This window comes from Mytilus californianus, unplaced genomic scaffold (assembly GCF_021869535.1).
Source record: "Mytilus californianus isolate M0D057914Y unplaced genomic scaffold, xbMytCali1.0.p SCAF_5, whole genome shotgun sequence".
In the NCBI taxonomy this organism is placed as follows: domain Eukaryota; kingdom Metazoa; phylum Mollusca; class Bivalvia; order Mytilida; family Mytilidae; genus Mytilus; species Mytilus californianus.
The window spans coordinates 65,763,044-65,780,457 of record NW_026262701.1 but is presented as its reverse complement, the minus strand read 5'-3'; the positions used below and the strand labels follow the sequence as shown (position 1 = coordinate 65,780,457).

General features: G+C 32.6%; 1 long non-coding RNA gene across 1 annotated transcript; it reads left to right on the top strand.

Moving 5' to 3' along the window:
* Positions 1–1,019: 1,019 nt before the first annotated feature.
* LOC127701393 (uncharacterized) lies at positions 1,020–5,605 on the top strand. The gene is made up of 3 exons (XR_007982009.1): positions 1,020–1,280; positions 3,968–4,592; positions 5,133–5,605. It is a non-coding gene; the product is annotated as an uncharacterized LOC127701393 (long non-coding RNA).
* The last annotated feature ends 11,809 nt before the right edge of the window (positions 5,606–17,414 follow it).

Genomic DNA, 17,414 nt, shown 5'->3' with positions numbered 1-17,414 from the left:
GGGAGTTCCTAAATATTAAATCTGTATTTTTGTATGTTGAGCGTGTCTGATAGTCGGGTCACACCTATCCCTTAGTATGTCCGAATATGAATGTTTGTTTATTTTGAGAAGAGGGGGGGTGGTTATAAAACCGTAAGATATAAAATACAGTTATGATTACCTTTATTACACTGATACAGGTAAGTACTTTGGGTTATAATATAGCCTTTATCTTAAGTCTCTTCTACCAAATCCAACGCTTGCCACAAAATGTCGTCCGTCTTATACCCGTCCATATTGACAACTGCATACAAGGAGCATGATGTATTTTTTGTTTGTAATAAGAATACACGAAACGGTCAACCTTGACCCGCTGATCCATTTTAGCACTTGGATTTAACGGGAATATGCAAAACAACTTTGACATTTGTAAAATATACTCACTTGTCAAAGTTTGAACAAAGATACCATAAGAAAGGTTACTAGTGGGGTTTCATGTAATAAAAAAAAAATCTTATAAATCATGGTTTGATATTGTCAATAAATATGCTATCGGTTTTTTTTTTCATTTAATAATCAATGTTAACAAATAATGGGTTTAGAATGGGGTGTAAGTTAGTTATACACCTCGGGATACGGCGTGTCTGGATAAGAAACCCCTCCTGCCTCCGGCCGACGGGGTTTCTTATCCAGACACACCTATCCCTCGGTGTATAACTATTACCTGATCACTCCTAGTTATTAAAGATCAAACGACCTAATCAACATGATAATTGGCATTCAATACAATCCTCGGTCATCCCTGACATATTTCACGCGTGCCGATGAAAACTTCAATAACTCCTTAAATGTTAAAATAATTTTATCAAAACAAAAATCATTAGATGAAGAATTAAATTTTCTATCGAATGCATACCTTCACCACTCACTAAAACATATATTTCATGTCCTGAGTGCACATTGTATGTCCTGAGTGCACTCAGGAGGTCCTGAGCGGTGTTTAGACGTACCGTTTTAAATGTGATATACATTGTGTATATATATATATAAACAAGTCTAAATTGAAAACAACGTTCAAACCTATGGTTGCGTTGGATAAAAACCGCAATTTTTATACGTGTGCATGCAAAACAAATTTCTTGTCAGAGGGATCTAAATACAGCACAAACAACATTTTCCAAAAGACCAAAAAAGTGAAAAAGTATATTTTAACAAAACGCATTTGACTAACAGGTCGAACAACAAATGTTCTTAAACCCTGCTGACTGCCATTGGCGATTGCCAAATAAACGGATCACAAGGTGTAATAAATGGATCTTAACTATAAATTTAATACCATACAGAAAACAATAAACTTGCGGCAAAGATGGTATACCGCAAACAAAGGTGAAAGATTTTTTGTACACCATATATATCCGGATTTCGACAATTAATGTTAGGAATCGAAACGATATTTGGAAGGCCATATAATTTACCTCAATTTAGGATAGACTCTTGAATTTTGAGGAGTCAAAATAGGATGAACGGATCATATAAACCCGAAGGCAAATATAATACAAGCCCAAACGAAAAAATATAAACAAGTCTAAATTAAAAACAACGTTCAAACCTATGATTGCGTTGGATAAAAACCGCAATTTTTATACGTGTGCATGCAAAACAAATTTCTTGTCAGAGGGATCTAAAAACAGCACAAACAACATTTTCCAAAAGACCAAAAAAGTGAAAAAGTATATTTTAACAAAACGCATTTGACTAACAGGTCGAACAACAAATGTTCTTAAACCCTGCTGACTGCCATTGGCGATTGCCAAATAAACGGATCACAAGGTGTAATAAATGGATCTTAACTATAAATTTAATACCAAACAGAAAACAATAAACTTGCGGCAAAGATGGTATACCGCAAACAAAGGTGCAAAGATTTTTTGTACACCATATCCGGATTTCGACAATTAATGTCTCTTCAGTGATGTTAGGAATCGAAACGGTATTTGGAAGGCCATATAATTTACCTAAATTTAGGATAGACTCTTGAATTTTTAGGAGTCAAAATAGGATGAACGGATCATATAAACCCGAAGGCAAATATAATACAAGCCCAAACGAAAAAATATAAACAAGTCTAAATTGAAAACAACGTTTAAACCTATGATTGCGTTGGATAAAAACCACAATTTTTATACGTGTGCATGTAAAACAAATTTCTTGTCAGAGGGATCCAAATACAGCACAAACAACATTTTCCAAAAGACCAAAAAATTGAAAAAGTATATTTTAACAAAACGCATTTGACTAACAGGTCGAACAACAAATGTTCTTAAACCCTGCTGACTGCCATTGGCGATTGCCAAATAAACGGATCACAAGGTGTAATAAATGGATCCTAACTATAAATTTAATACCAAACAGAAAACAATAAACTTGCGGCAAAGATGGTATACCGCAAACAAAGGTGCCAAGATTTTTGTACACCATATCCGGATTTCGACAATTAATGTCTGTTCAGTGATGTTAGGAATCGAAACGGTATTTGGAAGGCCATATAATTTACCTCAATTTAGGATAGACTCTTGAATTTTGAGGAGTCAAAATAGGATGAACGGATCATATAAACCCGAAGGCAAATATAATACAAGCCCAAACGAAAAAATATAAACAAGTCTAAATTAAAAACAACGTTCAAACCTATGATTGCGTTGGATAAAAACCGCAATTTTTATACGCGTGCATGCAAAACAAATTTCTTGTCAGAGGGATCTAAATACAGCACAAACAACATTTTCCAAAAGACCAAAAAAGTGAAAAAGTATATTTTAACAAAACGCATTTGACTAACAGGTCGAACAACAAATGTTCTTAAATCCTGCTGACTGCCATTGGCGATTGCCAAATAAACGGATCACTAGGTGTAATAAATGGATCTTAACTATAAATTTAATACCAAACAGAAAACAATAAACTTGCGGCAAAGATGGTATACCGCAAACAAAGGTGCAAAGATTTTTTGTACACCATATCCGGATTTCGACAATTAATGTCTCTTCAGTGATGTTAGGAATCGAAACGGTATTTGGAAGGCCATATAATTTACCTCAATTTAGGATAGATTCTTGAATTTTGAGGAGTCAAAATAGGATGAACGGATCATATAAACCCGAAGGCAAATATAATACAAGCCCAAACGAAAAAAAATAAACAAGTCTAAATTGAAAACAACGTTCAAACCTATGATTGCGTTGGATAAAAACCGCAATTTTTATACGCGTGCATGCAAAACAAATTTCTTGTCAGAGGGATCTAAATACAGCACAAACAACATTTTCCAAAAGACCAAAAAATTGAAAAAGTATATTTTAACAAAACGCATTTGACTAACAGGTCGAACAACAAATGTTCTTAAACCCTGCTGACTGCCATTGGCGATTGCCAAATAAACGGATCACAAGGTGTAATAAATGGATCCTAACTATAAATTTAATACCAAACAGAAAACAATAAACTTGCGGCAAAGATGGTATACCGCAAACAAAGGTGCCAAGATTTTTGTACACCATATCCGGATTTCGACAATTAATGTCTGTTCAGTGATGTTAGGAATCGAAACGGTATTTGGAAGGCCATATAATTTACCTCAATTTAGGATAGACTCTTGAATTTTGAGGAGTCAAAATAGGATGAACGGATCATATAAACCCGAAGGCAAATATAATACAAGCCCAAACGAAAAAATATAAACAAGTCTAAATTAAAAACAACGTTCAAACCTATGATTGCGTTGGATAAAAACCGCAATTTTTATACGCGTGCATGCAAAACAAATTTCTTGTCAGAGGGATCTAAATACAGCACAAACAACATTTTCCAAAAGACCAAAAAAGTGAAAAAGTATATTTTAACAAAACGCATTTGACTAACAGGTCGAACAACAAATGTTCTTAAATCCTGCTGACTGCCATTGGCGATTGCCAAATAAACGGATCACTAGGTGTAATAAATGGATCTTAACTATAAATTTAATACCAAACAGAAAACAATAAACTTGCGGCAAAGATGGTATACCGCAAACAAAGGTGCAAAGATTTTTTGTACACCATATCCGGATTTCGACAATTAATGTCTCTTCAGTGATGTTAGGAATCGAAACGGTATTTGGAAGGCCATATAATTTACCTCAATTTAGGATAGACTCTTGAATTTTGAGGAGTCAAAATAGGATGAACGGATCATATAAACCCGAAGGCAAATATAATACAAGCCCAAACGAAAAAATATAAACAAGTCTAAATTGAAAACAACGTTCAAACCTATGATTGCGTTGGATAAAAACCGCAATTTTTATACGCGTGCATGCAAAACAAATTTCTTGTCAGAGGGATCTAAATACAGCACAAACAACATTTTCCAAAAGACCAAAAAAGTGAAAAAGTATATTTTAACAAAACGCATTTGACTAACAGGTCGAACAACAAATGTTCTTAAACCCTGCTGACTGCCATTGGCGATTGCCAAATAAACGGATCACAAGGTGTAATAAATGGATCTTAACTATAAATTTAATACCAAACAGAAAACAATAAACTTGCGGCAAAGATGGTATACCGCAAACAAAGGTGCAAAGATTTTTTGTACACCATATCCGGATTTCGACAATTAATATCTCTTCAGTGATGTTAGGAATCGAAACGGTATTTGGAAGGCCATATAATTTACCTCAATTTAGGATAGATTCTTGAATTTTGAGGAGTCAAAATAGGATGAACGGATCATATAAACCCGAAGGCAAATGTAATACAAGCCCAAACGAAAAAATATAAACAAGTCTAAATTGAAAACAATATTCAAACTTATGATTGCGTTGGATAAAAACCGCAATTTTTATACGTGTGCATGCAAAACAAATTTCTTGTCAGAGGGATCTAAAAACAGCACAAACAACATTTTCCAAAAGACCAAAAAAGTGAAAAAGTATATTTTAACAAAACGCATTTGACTAACAGGTCGAACAACAAATGTTCTTAAATCCTGCTGACTGCCATTGGCGATTGCCAAATAAACGGATCACTAGGTGTAATAAATGGATCTTAACTATAAATTTAATACCAAACAGAAAACAATAAACTTGCGGGAAAGATGGTATACCGCATACAAAGGTGCAAAGATTTTTTGTACACCATATCCGGATTTCGACAATTAATGTCTCTTCAGTGATGTTAGGAATCGAAACGGTATTTGGAAGGCCATATAATTTACCTCAATTTAGGATAGACTCTTGAATTTTGAGGAGTCAAAATAGGATGAACGGATCATATAAACCCGAAGGCAAATATAATACAAGCCCAAACGAAAAAATATAAACAAGTCTAAATTGAAAACAACGTTCAAACCTATGATTGCGTTGGATAAAAACCGCAATTTTTATACGCGTGCATGCAAAACAAATTTCTTGTCAGAGGGATCTAAATACAGCACAAACAACATTTTCCAAAAGACCAAAAAAGTGAAAAAGTATATTTTAACAAAACGCATTTGACTAACAGGTCGAACAACAAATGTTCTTAAACCCTGCTGACTGCCATTGGCGATTGCCAAATAAACGGATCACCGATGTAATAAATGGATCTTAATTATAAATTTAATACTAAACAGAAAACATTTTCCAAAAGACCAAAACAAGTGAAAAAGTACATTTTAACAAAACGCATTTGACTAGCAGGACGAACAACGTATGTTCTTAAACCCGGCTGACTGCCATTGGCGATTGCCAAATAAACGGATCACCAGATGTAAAAAAATGGATCTTAACTATTAATTTAATATCAAACAGAAAACAATAAACTTGCGGAAAAGATAGTATATATATATATGTATGTATAACAGTTCCTTAAATGATGAAATACAATAGATAGATACAAAAAATAGATCTAGGCTGGTTAAGACTTGGTCGAGTATGGTTCAGACTAGGTCGAGTATGGTTAAGACTAGGTCGAGCATGGTTCAGACTTGGTCGAGAATAGTAAGACTATGTCGAGTATGGTTCAGACTCGTATAAAAATGGTTAAGTACTGGTCGAGTACAAGTTCAGACTGTTAAGTATGGTTCAGACTACAGTCGAGTAATTTATATATTTATATACCGGTTAACCGCTATTTTTATCGGTAAACCGCTATTTAAATGTCGGTTAACTGCTGTTTTTATCGATTAACCGCTATTTATATGTCGGTTAACCGCTAATTTTATCGGTTAACCGCTTTTTTTATCGGTTAATCGCTATTTATATATCGGTTAACCGCTATTTTTATCGTTTAACCGCTATTTCTTATTGTTAATCACTTCTAATTAATCGTCTATGCACAAAACAACGAATTATTAGAAATAAGTAAGTGATTGATGGATGAAGTTTATCGCTTAACCTGTTTAAACAGTAATTTGAATTGCTTACTCCTCCCATGTTGGTCAATAATTCCCACCCAACTTATAGAATTGTTTGACGAACGCCCACGTGTTTCGAGTGTTGAGCACGTGGTAATATTATAGCACATAACACTATATTGGACGTCAGTAATCTTTATTTTATTTATGACAAAACGTATTGCTTTGCATGAATTAAACACCAAAGAATGGATTCATTTACCTCTCAGCTTCCCCTCTTCTACTGCCCTCGTCTCCTATTTTATATTTACGCCGACATAACCACGCGGTAGACGCTTTCCTGGTGGTAGAATTTACAGTTTCCCCCTCTTTATTCCTAAATATCATAATTTCTGGATCGATTTGTGAATTATTGTTTGTTTTGTACATTCTTTTTATAATATATGGAAAAAATATTATGCACTGGTTGTTTTTGGCTTTTTAAGCATCGTTAACGCTTCCACAAGAGACCAAATGACACAGAAATTAACACCTATAGGTCACCGTACGGCCTTACCGTATAGTTAGCTATAAAAGGCCTCGAAATGAAAAATGTAAAACAATTCAAACGAGAAAAACTAACGGCCTAATTTATATACAAAATAATGAACGAAAAACAAAATCGTAACACAGCAACAAACGACAACCATCGAATTACAGTCTCCTGACTTGGGACAGGCAGATACAGAATGTGGTGGGGTTAAACTAGAATACATTTTGCAGAATATTTCTGAAGAGCTATTTTCTTGAATTTATATCACTGGAATTTTTAAGAAGCGGTTTTTTGTTTGGGTAAAACACATTTTACTATCACATGAACCCAGAATCCTTCATGTAATGATATATTTAAACTAAAACCATATACTGTGACCTCTAAGAGTCTAGTGGTTATTCGTGTCATTGGATTGCTGTCTAAATGACGTATACCACTGTCTCTAATTATTCATACAGAAAAGTATAAGAAGAATGCTCTCAGAATTATGAGAATAAAATGTTTCTTTGGAAATGGTTAAGATATGTTATAAACCAAAAAACCATTGGATGGTAATAAAATAGATGCATATGTTTGGGGCTCTTTATAGCTTGCTGTTCGTTGTGAGCCAAAGCTCCGTGTTGAAGACCGTACTTTGACCTATAATGGTTTAATTTTATAAATTTTGACTTGGATGGAGAGTTGTCTCATTGGCACTAGTACTCATACCATGCACATCTTATATCTATAGAATGTCCAACGGGAGTTTACAATACATTTTAAGGCACAAGTAACACGATACCGAATGGCATATCACTCGATTTCTAAAATATTTTGCACACTTGTACTTTGATCCGAGTTACATCGGAATATGAAATAAAAATGAGGGTCACCATTTTTGTTTTCTTATAATTTTCATAGGAAAACGTCAATTTTGGGGACATAGGACAATGTTCACTTTAGGCCAAATGCGGCCCTGAATTTCAGCTTTATCGTAAAATTTCAAAATCGCCAGAATTTGGTTCTCAAATTGATCTTTTTCAAAAGATTTACTTCCTTGATAAAAGAAATCTCTTTATAAGAATGCATTTTTTGCTTCAAAATCAGCACATTTTTTATATTTTGTTAAAATACGATGATTTTGTGAATTTTCCGGATCTATAAGCTTGAGAAAACCCTTGGCTGCAACCTAGGATTCAAAATGTTCTGTAACCAAGAGTTGCGAATGATGATATTGAATCCCTAGACACAAAACTTTCTAGATTTTGGATGGCGGCCAAAGTAAATTATGCTAAAAAATGTTAAGAATTATTGAAAATTTGACCAAAACTGACGTTACAACTCAAATAATGCATACTTAAAGAGTCAATACTTCGTCATATTTAATATGATGTGTCAAAATGAAGTTATTTTGTATTAATTATAATATCATAACTATTTCTATGTGATATTTGTAGTATTATGGCCTGATTAAAAAAAAAATCAAAATCTTAGGGCCAATTTTAATCCTTCGTGAACTTACATGGATATATAGGGAAAATGCCTTTTTTCGACTCATCTATTTAGATTTTTCATTGTATGGCTATTTTCTTAAATACGGAGAAAGACTAGACTAACATTATATCCGGGATTGTATACTGATTGCATGCATGTATAAAAATACTAATGTCACCATCCCTTTTTTTTTTATAGATAAATTGCTTCAAAGTTGATCAATCAATACGCTTAGAATTTGACCGAAAACGTGTATCAGTAACGTTATTGAATACAGAAAAACGTTATTCTTACTCAGAGGTTTTGAAAAAAATATATGTCGGGATTTGACAGGTGTTTATTTTAGTTTTATTTCCCCTGTCGTTTTTCGTAAATTTTATAGTTATTCAATATAAATTTCTACTGATTTAATATATTTCGTCCTACACAGGGATATTTCACTATCGTGTTTAATCCACACGAATTTCGTCTGAAGAACTCGTACCAAATTTCACATATTTTCACACTCATAATTTTTTACTGGCCTGATTTTTCAGATCATTGTCAGATCTCATGCATGTTAAAATGCAACACAAAAGTATATGAAAGAAACTCAAATCTAGCTTTATTGCCAGATAAATATATATGGGATGATAACTCAGTCTCAGCGTTTCAAGATGCTATAAATTCAAATGAAATCAAAAATTTTATTAGAGAGTATAAAGATAAAATTTACGACCAAGATTCAATTAATAATGCAGCAGAAGATTGAAATAATATTTTCCTAAAAGCTGCAGATTTATCACTTAAGAAAATTATTAGAAAACCAAAGGAAAGCAAGAAGAAGAAAATTAAAAAGAAAAGAGAACGGCAAGATCAAGATATAATTAATTTAAAACAAAACTTAAATCGAAAATACAGATTAATGCAAAATCACAACATAGATCCTTATATACGTGGGTCCTTTTTTAAATGCCTGAAATTGTATCGAAAGCAAAGAAGAACAAAAATAAGAAAATTCAAACAAGACATCATGAATAAACTTGATAATTTATATGATCAAAATCCCAAAGCCTATTGGCAACTATTAGATAAGATTAAAAATATCTCAAATAATAGTCGAAACAACTCTGAGAATACTATCAAACCATCTGAATGGCAAGAATACTTTCAAAAATTTAATACGAATGACAATACAGTGATGATTTGATTAAGAAGAAACTTGAATCATTTCATAATAATAATGTTTTTAATGAACTTGACTACTTGATAACACCTGAGGAAATAGAAAAGGCAATAAAAGGTCTTAAGCATTCTAAAACAAGTGGATTTAGTATGATCTCGAATGAAATGATAAAAAAATAGCCAAGCTGTTTGTATCCCTTTAATACAAAAACTCTTTAGTTTAGTATTTTCAAGTAGTATTTACCCAAAATTATGGAGTCAATGCTTTATCACCCCCATACAAAAGTCTGGTCCTAAACATGATCCAGCAAACTACAGGGGCATAACCATTGCAGACAACATAGGCAAGTTATTTAATCTTATTCTAAATAACAGGTTGCTATTTTTTTTTAAAACTAGACTGATATAATTAGAAGTGAGCAAATTGGTTTTACTAAAGGATGTCGCACAACAATACCATCATTCAAAAATTTGTGAAAAATAATTCGAAGCCTCTGTATGCATGCTTTGTAGATTTTAAGCGTGCATTTGATTCAGTTTCACATCTCCACCTTTTTTATAAATTTAAATGTATAGGTGTTGGAACAAAGTTTTATGACATTATAAAATGTATGTATGGAAACACAGAAACCTGTCTTAAAATAGACCAACACAGGACAAACCTATTTAAATCAAATATAGGAGTAAGACAAGGAAATCCTCTTAGTACCTGCCTCTTTAACATATATTTAAATGATTTGCCAACCTATTTTGACCAAACATGTGACCAAATCCCATTGAACACACACCCCTTAAATATTTTAATGTATGCTGATGATGCAGTTCTTTATCATGTTTATCATCATCTGAGCAAGGACTTCAAACTGATTGTGTTAATAAATTATTTGAATTTACAGTTGATTGTAAAATGACAGTTTACACCCAAAAGACCAAGGTTCTTGTATTTAACAAATCAGGACGACATAAAAATATTAAAATATCCTTAGGAAACCAGATTTTAGAATGTGTACCGAACTACACATACATAGGAATATATATACCACATAAGAAACAAAAAACATATGCATAACTTTATATCAAAAGAAACTGATTATCTTGTTCTAGAGAAAATTCATACTAAGCTTTGTAAATTTTCACTTGGAGTTAATATAAAAACATCAAATATGGCAGGGGAACTAGGTTCACTCCCTACACTTTATCATGTAATTATCAATATGATAAAATATTGGATTCATCTTATGAAAGAAATTGAACATGTTGAACCTTCAAATATAATCCTATGGGAGGCCATAAATCTATCCTTTTCTATGAACAAACCTAACCAGGAATCTTGGATAGGAAACATTAAACATATATTTAAATTCCTAGATTAGATTATCTATTTATAAACCAGTCAAACTTTAAACAAAACCATATATTAAAAAAAGTAATCAAAGTACTGAAGTACTGAACATCGGATGACCACAAGTTCTTGAGGATGGTCAAAAGCACTTGTCTCAGAAAAAAACAACATATCTCTTTACCTGAAACTGAGGTTAATGTACAGAGATATATTTTTTTCTGAGACAAGTTCGTGCGTGGATGATGAATAAATGACAGGAAATTCAACTTCACCGTAATAACTATTATATTGTAGTGATACAAATCAGCATACACTGATTTGTTGTTATATATCATATTAAAATAACAGTTACATATATATATGATTTGCATTCATTTGTATATCATTCTATTCTACTATTCTAATAATAGTGCAATGCAAGTGCATGGTGGACACTTTTCTGTAAAAATTCAATTTTTCTAAGATTGGATACGAGTAGGCATTCATATTTTCCCGCAAAAACAATTACAGAGTTACCGGTCCTTGCCGTTATTGTCGCAAAACGTTCTTTGAGATATTCTTCCGCATGCCTTAACACAATTTTTCGGTACGTGTGCATTGATATTATCAATGATTTTTTACTTATATATATATATATCTAACTACAAAACATTTTCATATTATTAATTTATGTTGTAAACAAAAATATTTTTATCAGTATTCATTGAAGAGATGTATTTATATCAAACGATAAGGAATGTTATTTTGCACTCGTTTATGTGCGCATATTTATCATGTTTATAGATCGGTTACAAACCCAAAACTAATTTACATAATGGAAATCTAGGTGATAGCAATACATCGGAATGACCTCAAGGTCATCGCGATGTAAAAAAATCTCTAACAAAAAGATTTAAAGAAATTTGGGTAGCTAGTTTAGAAAGCAATTCTGGGAAGAGTACCAATATACAGTCGGGCAATAAATTATGAACTTACAGAAAATTTAAAAATATTTTTATTTTTGAACCATATTTAACAATAAATTCCAAAAAAGACAGGCAAATAATAAGACACTGTATATATACAAATAAAAGCTATAATAATAATACTAAAGGAAAACCTTTTTTACAAAAAGGCAAAGTCATGTTTTACATCATTTAAAATTAATTGAATATGTACAAATGATTATAAAATATCTATTCATGAACGCATCAAAATAATAATAATCTGGTACTTAATAATATAAATCAACGATAAAAACAAAGAATTATCATTACAGTTAAATTCGTTTAAAAACACCACTAGGGTAAAGGTTACGTAAAAATTCAGTAAAAAATTCAGTAAAATTTCAGTAAAAATTCTGTAAAAATTAACGTTTACTTCAAAAGTCGCTAAGAGATTCATTAAGTAAAGATTTACATTGTAAAAAGAAACAACAAATAACTAAAGCAAGCCAAGTGTGTGAGCCAAGAGAGGTTGGATTTCATCACATTTCATTATAGATGTAAATGTGTGTGCTGTTGTAAACATTTTAAAACTATCAATCAACAGTTTAGCATTTTGTATTAGTTCAAATCGAATGTCAGAATAGAGCGGACAGTTCATCATGAAGTGTATTTCATTTTTTACAGTTGAAATGTCACACAATTTACAGAATCGTTCATTCAAAGCCTATAAGGTATCTGTGGTCTGGAGTATCGTCCCGTTTCAATAGCCAAAGACAACGCCCCACTTCTAAAGAGTGTCATTGTTCGTCTTACGGAGCGTGGGATGTTACGCTGTATATATGGTTCTGTTTTAACATTCTCTTTGTTAAACCGATAAGTTATAAGTTTGTTTCCTTTTAGTTGATTTCTGTCATTAAAAAGTTCAGATACAAATTCATCAGTATCTCGAATTTGTCTTTAACAGATTTTGGCTTCCAATGTCTCAATGGTACTCATAACAAAATAGATACCAAGATTTTTAAAGGCCCTTGGTGTCTCTTCTGATTCAGATTCAGATTTAAATCGTAAGCTTTTTTTTTTCGTTTTCTTGCTATTTTTTATGACTTCTGCAGTAGGAAAAAAAATCACACAATGCAACATATAAAACAGACATTCAGTTACCGCATAGTCTGCATTTTGGTTAAAGACCCCAATCTCCATCCCACCCCCCCCCCCCCCTCAAAAAAAAAAAAAAAGGAAACAAAGTTACTATCTTTGATCGAATAAAAAGGAATTAAATATGACAGCGAAGCATGATGTCAAAATATCAAATTGTAAACTAAATATTCTATTGTGACAAAAACTTACCAATTGCAATGACCAACTTGTTTAGGAATTGTTTCAGGCGCATAAAACATGCGGCGGGGTTTCACTAGTATAATTGGGATCTTAAATCTCACCTATGTATGGTCAGAGATGAAATTTAAAAACCTTTATGCATGGAAAAAATAGAAAAGAGTAGAAGACCAAAGCTATGTCCTGAAAAGGGGAAGGGTAAGCAGTTCTCGCTTCTTGCAAGACACACGAAGGTCATTTTCCAGGAACAGGGAAAGGAAAGGAAAGGAATCTACGACAGGAGAAAAAGGTATGTTCACGTCTTTCGGGACACGGACAACCTATAACGGTCAATCAGTTCGGCGCTGTCAAAAAGACACTGCAATGACAACAAGCTCTGTTGGGATATAAATACCATACGCATCACTGAAGAGACATTAATTGTAAAAATGCATGTGGCGCAGAAAAAAATGGTGCCGTTAATGTAGGAAACATCTCAATTTTAACATGGTATCTTAAAGCGGAGTAGTCTCTCGTAACTAAATTATCGATGTGGCCTTTTCCTTTGACCTTTAAACAAATAGGCTTTTACCCCTCCCAAAATTGAATGTGTACAACAAGTGACGTGACGAACGGTTGAGAAACACAACTCTAGCGGACGGACGGTAGTCCTGTTACAATGTTGCTTCAGCAAATTTCATAAATAGCATTACAAAAGCGAATTAATCGCAATTGGCATGTGGAACAATCTGCGTTGACAGACTCGCTTATCTAAATACTCACATAATAATGAAATTTAAGAAGAAAAAAAGGCAGATTATGTGAATTGATTGCAGTAATTATTTACTTGAAGGTTTAATCAATTCAACGTACAACTACATGTAATAAGAATGCTATACAAAAGAGAGAGATATAGTTCATATTTGTTTGAAATATGTTCTTTCGTCAAAATAGTGTAAAACGATAAATCGAAGGTGTAAAAATAATACTATTCATGAATGATTTTTAGTTTTGAGACGACCCCTTCATTTTACCTGTAAACTGTAGGTGTCATTAGTCGGTGTCGAGAGTTATTGAAAAGGTCTACTATTAGACCTTTTCAACAACTCTCGACACCGACTAATGACACCTACAGTTTACAGGTAAAATACAGGGGTCGTCTCAAAAATAGAAATCATTCATGAATAGTACTACGTTTACTATTATACACTATTTTGATTAAAGAACATATTTCAAACAAATATGGATATATTATCTCTCTCTTAGACTCTTTCATATGATATTCTTATTACATGTATTTATACGACATTTCACCACGTTGAATTTATAAATTTCACATCGTGATCTGCTTTATTTCTTCTTAAAATGTATGATTATGAGTATTTAGATTAACGAGTCTGTCAACGAAGATTGTACCACATGCCGCCCGATCGTCACGTCACGTGGTGTACACATTCAATTTTGGGACATTATGGTTCGCCCTCATATTTGATTCCTTGTTAGTCGATCAAAGATCGCTATTTTTTTCTTCTTTTTTTTTTTTGGGGGGGGGGGGGGGGGGGGGGTAAGATGAGGGTCTTTAACCAAAATGCAGATCACAAGCGACGGCACCGTAAGCCGAAAATTTAAAGATAAAGAGTCGAAAATTGAATTGCATTGTCGCTGAATATCGAATTCAAGTTGAACATCAAATTGGCGAATTGAAAAGAAATAAAGTAGTGAGTACATTGAAGCACCCGAACCAAAAATTAAAAGACATTGTAGAAATATGTGCCGCTCTAGTCAACAGACATAAAACATTGTTTAATTAAACCTCTAATACAAAAATACAGTTTGGTTTTTTTTTACAATTTCCATCTCGACGTCTAAAAAATGAAATTTCGAAGCCTTTCTTTTCATCAAAAATAACTTTAATTTTAATTAGCAAATACTTAGTAAACAAAACAAGGTACGGTACACAATAATTGCGTAAATACGCACGTGCACGTCATGTTGGATAGTTGTCTCATTGGCAATCAATATAATCATGTGCGATCAATAATATTTTTTTCAATTTAATTTTTGAGACGACCCCTCATATCTCACCTGTCGTAGTCGTTCTCAACTGTAGGTGTAGACAATTGTTGAAAAGGTCTTATAGAAATGAAATGTATAATGCGATCATTTGAAAACAAAACAAAAACTTTTTTAATGATCAAGTCCGAGTTTATTGAAAAACAAATCATTTTTTCATATTATTACATTTTATATATTCATATGTTTTGCCTGGTATATTAGTGGATTTTATCACACTGGCATTGGGTAATTTTAAAACAAGTGGAATGGAAACGCGGCATACATGAACAATAATTTTCTTATATCATCTCTGTCTCGGGTGATGTATTAATTATGTACACAGCAGAGCCTTTTCGCTAGCAAATATTCACTTGTACGTCCCTGCCGTGGCAATTAAGGGCATATCCAACAGTTTATTTCTGACGGTGAGAATTTTTCCCTTTAAGATATATAGGCTATTTTTTACCTGCTTAAATCAAATGTGTAATAAAAAATATACCTTCATGTGCTACTTTTTGAGTAAAATGAGGTCAAAATTTCAGATATTTGCTCAAAATTCGGATTTGTGGACGTATTTTTCCTCCCGACAGATGTGCATAACTTTTTTGTTTTAAAAGATAAACAGATAAACACAAGCTGTTTTTTTTTGTTAAATTATTCATAAGTTCTCTTTTATATAAGTATCCTATAAATTTATGAAATATTTTGTTTAGAAATAACTAAAAGGACAAGGTACGATAAGTATCAGAGAACGGCCCCCGATTTCGATTCAAATTAAAAGTGATATGCCATAAATTATAGTACTATATTTTTAAAGTTTAAAACCTATATTTTTGTAAACATCAATAGATTTGTCAACTTTCGCTAATATTATTCATGCTTTGGTGCTGTAAACACCTCAAGATTCGCGAAAACGGCAGATAAATGGCAGTTTCCAAATCTTTTCCTGCATTTTAAACTATGAGCGTACCTACGGCCCACGATAATATTTAAACCTAACATTCCTTGAATATAAATGTTGATGCAGTTCAAATTTCTTTGTGGGCCGTAGGTACGCTCATAGTTAAAAATTAAAAAAAGGTGAAAAAAATCGTCAGTTTTCATTGAATCATCGAAATATTTAAACGAACTGCGGACAGGAGATGATTTCCGGTATTCACTGGATTCGACAAAAAGACTTTTCTTCGTGCTAAAATGGCTAGTTTTTTATGACAAATTTTACATCTACGAGAAAGGAACACAGAATATTCCTGTATTTATTATTGTATGAATTTAAAGTGAGATTATAGCAGATTGTCGGGGTTTGACACAAATCAGAACTTAGGAACTGTGACAAACTGCAGAGAAATTTTGGGAATGTAAATCACTAACTGAAACCAAAGTTATTAAATAACTGGTTCATGCTCAAACAGTTCCTTTTTAACTAAATTTCAATATTTGGAACACTGTGACACAGACGTTGATTGGCATGTCGAAGCATACATATGTCTTAAAATATATATGTAGCGTAAAAACTGCACAGATTTGTTAAACATGTTATCCATGGAATGGTGTATTCTAAACAAAAACAAGTTTTGACTATAAATTCTATACACAACAGATTGATAATGGCAATGAATGGTGTCAACAGTAAATGTTAGTACAACTTTACCCGTCAGAAACACGTATTTTGTTTTATAAATGACGAAATCGTGGCCCGATCTCCGTTGACGCTTTTGTGAAAAGTCCTTTCTTTCACGTCCGCATTTCTTTTATGTATGGCATGTCAAGTTAACATTTTAGGCAATCATTACGGATGGCGAAAATAAATTACAGAACTACAGGACAGTAAATAATAACATACATTGTATCATACGACATAAGACGACACCATGTGATAATTTTAATTATTTAATTGTGAAACTGTAACAGTAATAAAGATCAAACAAAACTATCCAACACTATTGCGAATTCATATTGTGTAATTTTTTACCATGATGTTTATAAAAAAGAAGATGTGGTATGATTGCTAATGAGACAACTCTTGACAAATGACCAAATGGCACATAAATAAATTAACAACTATAAGTCACCGTACGTCCTTCAACTATGAGTAAAGCCCATACCGCATAGTCAGCTATAAAAGTCCCCAAAATGACAAATGTAAAACAATTCAAACGAGAAAACTAACGGCATAGTTGATGTACAAATAATGAACGAAAAACAAATATGTAACACAGTAACAAACGACAACCACTTAATAACAGGCTCCTGACTT